Source organism: Charadrius vociferus, unplaced genomic scaffold (assembly GCF_000708025.1).
Source record: "Charadrius vociferus isolate BGI_N301 unplaced genomic scaffold, ASM70802v2 scaffold43, whole genome shotgun sequence".
Taxonomy (NCBI): Eukaryota; Metazoa; Chordata; class Aves; order Charadriiformes; family Charadriidae; genus Charadrius; species Charadrius vociferus.
The window spans coordinates 5,988,699-6,001,744 of NW_009648043.1; positions in this window are offsets into that span (position 1 = coordinate 5,988,699).

A 13,046-nucleotide genomic window follows, 5' to 3' on the forward strand; every position below is an offset into this window, starting at 1 on the left:
TAATTCTATTTTTATCACGTGGTGCAGTGGTTGTAGACTTTGTCCAGGTAATAGTGGAATTAGGTTTGATTAGCTTTTCCTGAACAGCTTTCAATCAGGTTATTGTGTGACACAGCTCTCATCTGTAAGTTATAAGGTTGTTTAGAATGAAACTCTTTCTCCTTCCTGCTCCATCCCATGTTTCACTGGGCCAGACAGATAATAGAGTTCTACAGTCTAGCAGTTACAGTATTGACCTAACAGAGAGAAGAGATGATTTCCAGTCCAGCCCTTAAGCATTTTTTATATTTAAGATTTCCCTGAACTCCAGACTGGAAGCAAGACTCCTTTCTTCTAAATGAGTAGTCAAAAGACTAGATTTGAGAACCATGTTTGTTATTTTCTTTGTCTCATGGAAAGTGATTGAGCAGGAGTTCCAGTTTCAACGAAGACATGTGAAGAGCCCCATGTCTAGGAGTTACCTCATGCAACAGTACGGGCTGGGCACTAACTGGTTAGAAACTAGCTTTGCTGTAAATCCTGGTGGATGACAAGCTGAACATGAGTCAGCAGTGTTATCCTTTCCCATGAAGAAGGCCCAACTGAATACTAAGTTGTATTTAGGAAGAAGATAGCGAACAGATCAAGAAAAATGGTTATTCCTCTCTATTGACACCTGTGAGACCACATCTGGAGAACTGTCTCCAGCTTTAGGGTTCTCTGTGCAAGAAAGGTAGTGACATACTGGAGGAAGTCCAGCAAAGGGCCAGCAAAGGTCACTGGGAGGTGGAATAACAGGATATAACGAGAAGAAAATGAAATAACTGGATTGGTTTAGTCTTAAGCAGAGCAGACTGAAAGAAGATTTAATTTTATCTACAAATACCTGATTTGGACATATAGACAAGATGGATCTGGACCCTTTTCAAGGGAGCAAAGGACACAAGTGGAAAGAGAGGAAATGCCAGCTAGATTTAAAGGTAATTTTTTTCACAATGAGTATAGTCAGACACCACAACAGGTTGCTCAGGGAGGTTCTGGATTGTCCATATTCAAAACTTGAGTTATGATGTCCATAACTCAAAGCAAGACCCTGAGCAATGAACTGAACCTGCTTTGAGCAGGGGTTTAGATGAGATGACATCGAGAGATCCCTTCCAAATAAAATGCTTTATGAGTCAATGATTTTACAAACTGTGGCAATTCATTTAAAGTGCATAATAATACCTTTTCACTGAACTATGCATTCATGGATGGTGTAAACTCTGAAATGTGCATGCTAGCAATCTAAATACATTAATTAAACCAGAAATCAAACAAAGTATCTGTGCAGCCTTTGTCTAAATTACATGGGCTGCACAGAGCCAGGGTTAAGTAGATTTAAACCCACTGAGGCCACCAAAATTGTATTTGATAAAATTTCTGGAAGTAATGTAAACTTATGCAGGCTTTTTCTAGTCTGTCAATATCGTATAGAGTTGACTTATGATTTTTTAAAATTAAATGATAAAAATCCTCCACTGGTTCTGATTTTCCACTGTGTTATGGTCAGAGGCTCTTTCTGACTCATTTTCATGCTCTGTTCTCCATCACCACTTTACAGGTCCCTGGATTTCAGCTGGCTCTTCCACTTTTAACACTTAACATAATTTTTCATAATAATCTATCTCTGGAATGGAGTCCTTGTTAGAGGCCATCTTGACCCCTTAATATTCTTCAAGTCAGTTTGATTATCTAGTCTTCCATAGCTACCCTTTTTGTATTCCTTGAAAAAATACCAGCAATGAAAACAGATTTATGATATAACAGTCTCAAACCCACATTGTCTTTTATTCCTAGGTTCTGCACACTCTGGAGTAGATTTTCCAAAACCTAAATAAGGTCCTAGGAGCAGATTTCTGGCTTGTTTGAATATAGTTTCATGTTGATGGTTTGTTGTGATGCTAAGACATGACTACCTGAAAAGGGTGAAAATTCATGGTTAAGTGGGGTACAGCTGGGCACAACTTCAGATCAGTTACAAGTGCGTATTTTGGGGCTTATACTTTTTTCTGTCCATAGACTGAAGTCTGGATAAATGAATCAGAGCTGTTAACTGGTTGAAGTTTGATTTACCTCTTCCCTGGAACTCTTTTTCCCCTTTCTACCTCCCTTGGCTTTCTGTTCCTTCTGTTTGTGCCAAATCAACCATTCACAGAGACATGCTAAAAACCAGGTTATTAAAGTAATTTGGGTTAACTCCTCCAGCCTCCTCCAAATGTTTTTTAGAATTTACACAGCACCAATCATACTGTTCAATCATACTGTTTGTTTACTGCTTATATAAAGAAGCATAAAACAGTATTTCTCAATCACACCTTCAGTACCTTCCAGAAGCTCTGTCATCCCGTAAATCTGGGATTAATCCTGGGAGGAAGCAATTCCTTGCCTAAGCCTGAATCAATCTTGACAGTACACGAGTACTGAAGTAGTCACTTGGGGCACAACTTGTGGCAGTCAGCTGAAATTTGTGTTTCAGTTTTTAATACCTATAACAGAAAATACCTGAGATGAAGTCAGTTCTTCAGTGGTACCACTTGGAAGGAACAGAGAGTTAACTGCAAAATAATACATCATTTCAATAGGACTCCAGGATAAGGAGCTTGTTGGAAACCTCATTTTAGTCAGATAATTGAATGGTAAAAATTGAGAAGCACTCAACTGAAACTCTTTAAATCAGAATGTATGTAGATATTGTCTTGTATTTTCTTGTGCCATTTATGTTTTCATCAATTTGTTGTTGGTTTTTAAGCTGTTAAAATGCACTGCCTTTAGCCTATCTGATAATATATCTCAGTGTTTCATGGCAATAATTTGGAAAAAAAAATTGTGGTTCCCTATTCTGCCCAATTATTATTCTTGGATAGAAATGTTTTCTGTCAATTACCCACAACACGTAACTGCCAGAAATATTCTTTAACAGAGGGAGAAACACTAGGTTGAAGAGCCAGAGGGCAATAGGCAGGAGGAATCATTGTAGGAAGGGGATTAAAAAAAAATTAAAACATTTTTAATGATGAGAGTGGGAGAAAGGAGAGTGGGAGAAAGAAGAATGAGAGAAAAAAAGAGATGAAGACATGGAAGAGAATGAAAAAAGAGAGAATGTATTGTCAGAGGTGAGTGTGGAGAAGAATATGTAAATATTTAAGAGAGGCAAAGGCCTGGGGTCTTCTCTGCTTTTATTACAGTGCCTCTTCTTTGTCTTTTCTGCCTCAAATTCCTCCCTACAGTTCCTTAAATCCTGCTATAAAGACAGAAGAAATAAAACTCCTATAGGCATTTTGGTATGAAAAAGATCAGAGTCATTTTCTGACTTAACAAGAAAGTGCCAGCCAAGTAGGTTTAAAAGATCACCACATCTCTGGCCCCTTTTTGGTTTTTGGAGCTACACCTGTACTAGTAAAGCAAAGAGGTTAAGGGCAGCGCCACCAGCAGTGACATATAAGCACCCATGCCATGCAGTCACTAGCATGCTCCCAGGAACAGTTTTGGGCTGTGTTAGCTGCTTTCTCCAGAGGAAAAGTAGGCCTTCAAGGTGCTGCTGGTAAACAGGGGAGGTAAGGCCACCCTGTTTTCAAGGGAAAAGTCTAGTCATTGGAGTGTTCTGTGCCACACTGCTCACCTTCACTGGGGAGAGGCAGCAGCTCCTGCCCCTCTTATTTACTGGTTTAGACACAGGTGGAAGAAACTCCACAACTTCTACTCTTACACTACAGGCGCCATCTGCTTAGTGCTCTGCTGATGAGATGTTGACACCTGCATGTCCTTCCCTTAGAAAGCTTCTCTATCTTGTCTGATTGCTCAAGCAAAGCACTAGATTAAAAAACTGAATGTTTAGAGAAGTCACTGTCTTGCCTATCTCATGTCCTCTGCTCTTGTATTTATTTCATTAAAAGCTTAGTCAAGAAGGATTTTCCTCTGGACTCACAGGAAAGAAGAGAAAACAGGATGGACATACATGCTGCCAGGAAACATATCTCACCAGGTGTCTGAGGTGTCGTGCCTTTGTGTAAATTTGTTATGTTTAAAATGACCACGTATTCCTTTAGGACACGGCTATTACTACCACTTGCTCCCTCAAACACACCTGCTTGTTCCCAAACCCCTTTTCCCTGTGGAGGTTGCTTTTCTTGCCACAAGTTACCCAGCAGAGGCAGACAAACTTTGGTGCTTCATCTGCATCAGCATAAAACCCGTGATCTCAGCTTAAACCTTCAGTGAGCCTACAGACCTTCCCCAGGTATGTGCAAGGTACCTTGAGAGTTACGGATTTTCCTCACAACAAAAATGGCATGTTCATAAATAAAAATGCAGGTCTATTTGGAGGCAGAAAACTATGATGCCAAGTTAAAAATGCTGTTTGTCTGCATTTACTCTACTACCCCAAAGAGCACTACGTTTCAGTCAATAGATCATAGTGAGTAGCTGCTGGAGAGATGTCTTCAAGTGTTTCCATTAGCAAAACCTTTACAATCATGTCTGATCATGGCTTGTGAAGATTTGCTGTCGTAGATCTGTAGAAAACCCCTTCAAGGGTAGGTTCAGCTGATACTGTCAATGACTTGCATCATTTCAGGCAGCAAACAAGGCAACATGTATGGGTTAAAAAAAAATAACTAGAGAGATCCCTCCAAGAATTAATTAATATGGTGTCTCCCCATTTCCATTACTTTTACTCACAGCTACCAAAGCTTGTGGCTAATTTTCTCCCAAAAAGGAATGGCTCCAAAATTTCTTTAGCATTTCAAAAAAATGGTATTGAAAATGCCTTCTTTTCAGCAGTAATCCCTATGACAGAGCTGTGTGGACAGTGACAAATACCAGTGTACACCTAACATAATGGTCATTGATATTCTTTTCATCCTCTTTCCCAAAAACCTCTCTGTTTCTAACCCTCATGGATCTCAAGTCAGTATAAAATACTGCATTCTGGCTATTTCCCTTTGTCATTCATAGTAAGATTTCAATTAAAGATAGAGAGAATCATTGAAAAGAAGCAGGATCTATTCTGATGCTGCAAATGTTGAAGTTACTAACAGTAAACTGATGAGAAAAGTAAGGCTGTCACCAAATTGGTTAGTCTATCTGAAATAGAACTTATTTGTAGTGTGTTCTTCATTGACATTTAACAGGAGGCCTATATAATCAAAATATGTATTGAAGAAAAAAGAAGGGACATAAAAAGAGGCTTTAAAACAGCTATTTTATGTTATTTTATGTGCCCCAAACTGTTTTGGCAGCCCAGATTTCAACCTATCCAATGATTTGATTTTCAATCCCACTTTAACTCCTATAATTTTTTTTCTGGGAAGGTTTTCTCTTTAATTCCTGATCTGGAAATATTAGCTCCAAATGGAAAGATGAGTGCGTCACACTGTGCCCTGGGAAGGTTTTTGTGATGGCCATCATTCACCTGGCATTAAGCAACCACTTACACTGCTCACATGCAGTAGAAACCTTGTATTTCGTCTCTGCAAGGGAGCTAAACGAGAGCTTTAATCCTCTTCTGCTTTAGTGCAATGGTGGTAGTTATTTATAGAACCGCTCTGGCGATGGGTGGGCATTGCAGATGGCTCTGTCTCACCACAGAGCTAAATTAAGTAATTTGTTTCTGAAGGGGAGGTTTATTTATTGACCTCAATGAAGTTAATCTTGCTTTTGCCTAGAGTTCAACACACAAGTATAATCCAGTGGGTTCATTTCACATACTCTATGATTTTTCTGTCTTTAAATGCCTGGGTTTGTTTCCCTTTACATCCTGTATGTTTTAACATACCTCTCATTTCAGACCCCACCACTTTCGGCATATTTTCTGGTGTCATTTGCTGGGAGTGTTTTGATTTAGCCAGCTGCTTGGGAGCCCGCGCTCAGCCGTAGATAACGGTGCGAAGTCTAAAACCTGTGAAAGTCATGGAAATAGCCTCGCGGCTGAACTTACCTCACGAGAGAGCCTGTTGCGCTAAAACACAGGCTGGATGCAACCCCGCTACCGCAGATCTCCAGCACTGCCCTCTCCTGCTGATCACTCTGCTGGTCTCCACCTCACAGGGGCACCATGGTGGCCGAGAGCCCGAGCTGTCCCCTTGTCCACTGACCTGGGGACATGCTACAGTGTGCCAGAAGAGATGCATTACTACAGCAGGCCTCCCCATGGAGAACAGACCCCACATTTTTGCCATTCTGTTGCTAACAACGGCGGTGTGTGCCTTTGGGTGTTGCTGCCGAACCAAATCACGGCCACTTTTGCTATTGCAAGGTGACATTGTAGCAGCCAGGCTTTCTCCTGCCCTGCCAAGGCAGGGAAATCCAACCTTTCCCATAGTTTCAGGATACTGACCAACATCATGGCATTCATGGCTCTGCCCTGAGTGCTCCTAGGGTTTCTCTTACTCTTCCTGTTATCTCTAGGAACAGAAAGAATACAAATTATTCCTGAGGCCCTTCCCAGAACAGCACAATTTCTTATCATACAACATCATCAGCTAAAATCCATAATAGCTAAAGGCAATTAGAGAAGGAAAAACTCCTACAGTCTATTGAAATTCCTCACAGTATGCATCCCTTAATTCCAAGCCACAGGTAAACCACCTGGTGGACCGACTGTAATTTTCTTGTATCAAATCTCAGGGAAGTCTGTATGATGGCATTTCAGGTGAGGTGAATATGCCCTGATGAACCAGCAGGGCCTCACTGCTGGCAGGGGTTTGCACAGTCTTGATGTGACCATGACAGGTTCACAAGCCAAGATAATGTGGTTCGCAATTAGTTGGTTCTACAGTAAATATTAGAGTGAATTTCATAGCTCACCAGAGCTACCAGAACTGCTACCTTCTTGGTAAAAAGAAATTTCATTAAAAACTTTACAGAATCACAGCATCACAAAATGGTAGGGGTTGGAAGGAACCTTCAGAGATCATCTAGTCCGACCCCCCCTCCAAAGCAAGTTCACCTACAGCAGGTTGTACAGAAACACATCCAGGTGGGTTTTGAATATCTCCAGAGAAGGAGACTCTGCAGCCTCTCTGCGCAGCCTGTTCCAGTGCTGTCACCCTCAAAGTAAAGAAGTTATTCCTCGTGTTGAGATGGAATTTCCAGTTTGTCCCCATTGCCCCTTGTCCTGTCGCCAGGCAGCACTGAAAAGAGTCTGGCCTCATCCTCTTGACACCCACCCTTTAGATATTTATAAGCGTAGATAAGATCCCCTCTCAGTCTTCTCTTCTCCAGGCTAAACAGACCCAGGTGTCTCAGCCTTTCCTCATAACAGAGGTGCTTCATTCCCTTGATCATCTTTGTAGCCCTCCACTGGACTCTCTCCAGTAGACGGACAACTGAGTTGCAGACTAATCTGAAGTTGTGAGATGTTCCTATACCATGCAGACACTTTAGCCCATCATCTAACCTGCTAACAAAATACTGCAGTTATTTAGTGCCTGAAGAAATTAATTTCTATAGGCAATTTCCCAGTCCACATCGACATATATGTTTTTTCCTCTTTTTCCTTTTGGGAAGTATTTGTACTGAAGACACTAAATTCTGTAATCTTGCCTTACATATTGAATTCTTTCTTTTACTTCTGTAATAATTTGTCAGGTCTTTTGTTCACTATAAGAATTAATTCATGGCCCAATTTAATGTTTAAAGGTGCAGTAAGGAAAATGGACAGTTTCTTTTAGCAATACTGTGATTCCTGGATCTAGTTCTTATCTCCTGGGGAAAATGAATCTAGTATTCTCATGGCACTCAACAGCATTTGCAGGAAATTCCATTTTGGCTTATTTTTGTATTTAATTTGTAAAATAACAGCATTACTTTTTTAATGTAGTGGTGATTCTATGACACACTGGCCAACATTAGGATTGGAGAAGTTTCAGCCTAGGAATTCTCTATATTGCCAGTAAGCTCCTTACATCTGCCCGGAACAGGTATGATCCCCAATCCATTCCATTTTTCAAAAAACCAGGAAGTTTCTAGCACATAGAGTAAGATTCACCCGCCCATTGCAGGACGAGAAAAGTTACTTTACAAAGGTGCCTGTTTCTCTCCATTGGCTGTGAAAGGGACCTTTAGCACCTTGCTCAGCCTTAAACAGCTAACTTCTAGAAGACTAAACTAAAGCAGAAAAATCTGTTCCTAAGAGCAGAATGGCTCAGCTCTTCCATGAGCCAAGAGGGATTCCACGTGTGTGCTCACACAGAAACATGAGCCTTTTTCATTTTTCTACGTTTTAGTTCTGTATTTTAACTGCCACCTTATGCACTTCACAAAACAAACTGCAAAATATTTTTTAGTTGTTGGAAATAAAATTTCTCAATCTTTGGACTGTCAATGGTAGTTGCAGTACTGCGTATACTACTGTATATAAGAAACATGCCTGTTTTTTCAAATTTTAAATGAACTGATCACTGCATTGCTGTGGAAGACGCCTGCGTGATCAGATGTGCTTAGGGTGACATACAGCAAACAGTCCCCATTGCATCTGTTGTCTAAGGTTAATCACTAATCTTTGAGCTAATCCAGACAGTCTTCATACCTTCACTTACTTTCTAAAGAAAGCATGTTATACATGACTCAGTTATAAAATTGTAACTGTAACTATAAGTTCAGATCTTATAATTCTTTGAATGTTTTGCTGTATTAGTGGTTTGATACCACCATACTAGAATGATGTACTACTAGAATTTGATGCTACTTTAATAAATTATAATTTCAGATCAGTTTCTACTATAAAATTATTTCTATTAGTTCTATATAAAGGGCCATAATGTTTCCAGGTACACAGTTAGTTCCTATCAAGTATGCAGGAGGTTCTTTATGTGCCAGGAAGGCAAGGTGGCAAATGAGAACAGAGAGAGGGTTTCTGAATCTACATGTTTTATTATATTAAACATTTTTTTTCAGTCCTGAAGATCACATTTTCTCAAGATGCAGACCACCCTGACCTCTTATGCAATAGCATAAAGACATTTTTTGCCAGAGGAAAAATGAATCGATGCTCTGTTTCACATATTAATTTTAGTCATGATCATGCTGCCATATAAAACACTGTGACAATCAACGTCATTTATGTTGCGATTGTTTAAGTGGAATCCACTTAACACTGCCAGTGATTTTTAGCCATGGTCTAGCTACTGTAGTAAAAATTCCCTGAAAAGTGAAATGTTGCCTTGATCACATGTAATCAGCATAATTTTTTCTTACAAATTTTGGATACCCATAGAAGTTTACTTGAGCAGAATGTGTATGCACTTGAAGATTTTTTAGGTTTTGTACTTAACTAGGAGCAGAAATGCGTTGGAAGATGGCAAGTAAAATATTTCAAAGGAAAACTTAAATACTAGCATAGGCCATGAGCCATGTATGCATTTCAGCTGCTTTTTCTAATGACATTCCCTACTCAAAACTAACATTAAATACAACCATAGTCTGCAAAATGAGGTAATCCTAACCCCTTTCTTCTGCAAGTCAGCGTGAGGTCTGCTGTTGGTTTCGGTGGCAATAAGCAAGAGCCTGGGGAGAGCAGCATTTGCTTGGAGCTTTGGCCACAGAAGTGAGGTCTGACGCTCAAAGACTTGTTTTCCTCAACTTCTGTCAGTAAATTAAATCCTTGGATGGGATATAACAATATGGTGCATCTGACTTGCAGGAATTACCCAACCCTTCATCCAGTCTGGTCTCTAAGGATTTCGATGGTTCTGCACAATTCTACAAAGGCCATTTTTTTCTCCCCATTAAAAATGTTGTGCTTGAACAGTAGAAGTACTGCAGCTCAGATGTGGACAGCCTTGAGTGGGACCTGGCACCAGGCATCACAACTCTCTGTCACTATCTGCTCATTGCTATTTGTTCCGATCCTCATGAGAAGGATTTTTCTGCTGAAAAGGAAAAGAAGGAAGCCAGGCTGTCCGGTAACAGATGTGCTTCCCACATTTTCTGAGTACCAAAATACGGATAAGTAGATTGTGCCTGGGAGGCATTAATTAAATTCCTGTGGTAGGTGCCATGGTTTTACTGAGTACTTCGTTTCCTATTTATTTATTTATTTGTTCTAAAGTTCCTCGTTAAGCCTCATACACTTTTTCTACAATCCTCTTGTGTATAATTACATACTAATAGATAATTCCAGAGAAAAATCCTGGTCCCATGGATTTCACTTGCAAAAATTAGGTCAATTGCCTTTATTGTCAGAAAGACAAGTTAAAACAGCCTCAGCCCCGAGCTTCTGGCCTGCCTTTAGATATGCTTTTAACATCTCAGTAGGCATACATTTTTTTATATTCACCAGCGTCAAGTAATAACCGAAGGTAAGGCAAGTTTTGCTCTTCAGGTGTCAGACCCAAGGGACACCCAGCAATCCGGTGTATACCGCACATCAGAGCTGCCAGAGCTGTCTGTCAGCAGATGCTTATGGAAGAAAACTTGAGAATGTGGAGGCAAGAGACAAATTGCAGGATTTTCAATGGGATTTGCACCTTCTTATACTAGGTTTGATATCTAATACTTTGTATCTGCACAATAAAAACTTGTTCACACAAGCTTTAAAGGATAAATGAATTTCCAGAAGTGGAGGAGAGTAACAATACTCGTTATTTAAATGCACTTTTGCTCAGGTTTTCTTTAAACATTAGGAAATATGAAACACTGCCAGATAATTAACGTATTCATCAAGTTTTTTACCTATCTGATGATTGCAAGGCTTGAATTTAAAAACAAGGAAAAAAAGGCACAGCGTGATATTTTGTTTTCTTGACAGGCATTACAGAATAATTTCAAAATATGACTTCCTGGTAGGAAGTCTACATCAATAATGTATTAGATAAAGAGATGTAGCACTCTTGATTGTTTCCATGTCTGTTATTTACAGCTGTGATATTTATACATGTACCACACTCTCTCTATAACAAACATTGTGAAATGGAACCGTTCTTCTCAAAAGCAAATCAAAATCATATTAGGTTGTTATGGAAACTCACACACACAATCCCCCTCCCCCAAAACATTAATATGTGCTTTATCTATCTTTCCTCCAAAATCAACATTTACTGGTGACATTAAAAGATTATGTCCCCATAATCCACGGCAAACAATTTTCCTGCAAGCCCCCTCTACTGTCAGATGCACTGTAATCCTTCTTTCACTCTATCAAATATAATCCTACTTCTACATCGGTCACCAAAACACAGCTGCTGCTGCTGCTGCTCGGACATAACTTCTTTTCCCCCACCCACTCCATGTCTAACACAAAGACACCTCCCTTCGGCTGTGGCCCAGGTTGACTCTGCAGCCCACGCTCCATATCTATCAGTTGGAGCAGCTCCAAGCAAAACAGCTCAAGGTGCTAACGTGTTTATTTTCATTTTAATGAGGCGGAGGTAGGTTTCTCTGTCATTACCATCCCAAACTACATGGTTTGTCCTTGTGCAGAGGAATCCATGTCTTGCTGTACTATTTGTGTTTTGGATTTTCTTTTCTCGCTATAAATTACAGTAAAGAGTGCATGATTGAAAACATATGCTCTACTGTAATTTAATATGAGGGGTTTGTTGTCATTCACAAACCACTTAAGTTGAATTCACTGTATTAGCAGGTCATCAAAACTCCCTACATTGCATTACCGTCCAATATTCAGTTTTCTATCTTGAGTTATTCTTTATTAAAATATGAAGTGAATTACTGCACAGCAGGCACCTTGCCAGGCAAAAAAAGTTATTAAATCAAATGAAGGAGACATAGGTTTGGCTGAAACACAGTGCTAGTGGTTGCCTCATTTAGGCTCTGATTAGTGTCAAGAGTTGTCAGAACACCTGCCCTAACTTCTCCTGTGACTTATGGACCAAAATGCTCACAGCTGCTCAGTAAAGATTTATAAAGACATCTGCTTTTCAAAGACATCTGGCCTTTTTTTTTTTTTGGCTTGGGACCACCTGCAAGAGTCCTGTGCAGCATTAAATTTTACATGCAGAAATGGCAGCACCTTCAGCGCTGGCAAAAAGAATCAATCAAATATTCCGTATCTGACTCAATACATGGCTATAATCGAGGGGTTTCTTATTATTTAACTGCTAGGAATTTTAGATGAGGAACCCACTAGGTGCTCTGCCTGCTAGATTTCCTACTGCCAAAGAAAAATGGCATGGAGTGGTTTTCTTTCTTGAGAAAATTTGATTACGTTACCCAGATCTTGACATCATTGAAACAATTTGCTCTAATCAGAACAACCATTTCTGTCCTTATATTGTGCCTGTTCCTCTTGACTTTAGACATTGCAGGCTGGAAAGTGCCTCATGCTTTACTAATGGGCCTTGTGAATACTGAAAACCAGTCATTCAGCACTGCTGGTACATATCATGTATAACAGATGCTAACCGTTAAGAGGGAAACCATGACCTGGGCAACAGTGGACTGACAGATGCAACGTGACAGCAGTAGGAGCATCTTTTTCTGTCCCTCGAAGTCAAAGGAGGTCCATCAGTGAGAAATACATGTCAGGAAAAGGAGCAAAAAGGCACCAGAGGGGTTTCTGAGACTGACAGAGATGCAGCCAGGCTATGAAACCCTCCACACCAAGTAAACATGGGAAAACTGCTGTGAAGAGCAGGGAGTGAATGCAGACAAGACCCAGAGGTGATGGAAATAGAACACAAGTTTTGATCATGGCTGGGTAGAGGTCTGTTCAGTGATGACTGGCATGAGAAGAGGACTAGGGATGGATTGTTCACTCTCTCTTCCAGTAGAGCAGCTAAGTGATACCAAGGAAACTGTGAAGAGGAAAGCTCGAAACAAACAAAAGGAGTTTTTTCTCACATGGTGTAGTTATGCTGTAAACTTCCTTGCTTAAGGATGTGGATGTTAAAAGTTCGTCTTGATTCACGGGAAGGCTTGATAGGTTCCTGGAGAACAAATTATCTGTGTTAAAAAGAATATAAAGAATATAGCTTAGAAAGTATCTGAGTCTGGTTAGAGATCAGAGAGTGCTTGGGGAACATATTGCATAGCTCCTCCTGCTCTTGCAGTCTTTCTTAGGCATCCAC